Below are 452 nucleotides of genomic sequence, written 5' to 3' on the forward strand. Positions count from 1 at the left end.
AATTCCCCTAGATTCCTCCCATAAGCATACTTTTTTTGAGAAGAGGGGGTGATGAGCGCACCTCACAACCCCGATCACCCCAAAAGCAGTTAAGAGAGAGAAGAACTTTGATACGCGTCTCATTAAATTTTAAAACAGTCAGTCGGATATGGAAGGAGAGGCGGGGAGAGAAATGGTAGGTACGAGGAGAAAGAGAAAGAAAGGGCGAAGAGGGTGGAAACAGAAAGGGGAGAGGGGGGGGGGAGGAAAGGAGCGAAGGGACGTGGAGACCAAGAGGGAAAGGGGAGAGATGAGGACGAGAGAAGGGGATGAGAGGGGGGGAGGAAAGGAAGGGGGAGGAAGGGACGGTAGGTGGTGGGATAAGGGGGGGGATGGGAGTGTGGGGGGGGAGGGGGTGGGAAGGAAAAGAGGGAGGAGGGGACATCCCCCCCCCCCGAGCTATGGGAAGAGAA

The sequence above is a fragment of the Penaeus monodon genome, chromosome 34 (assembly GCF_015228065.2).
Source record: "Penaeus monodon isolate SGIC_2016 chromosome 34, NSTDA_Pmon_1, whole genome shotgun sequence".
Taxonomy (NCBI): Eukaryota; Metazoa; Arthropoda; class Malacostraca; order Decapoda; family Penaeidae; genus Penaeus; species Penaeus monodon.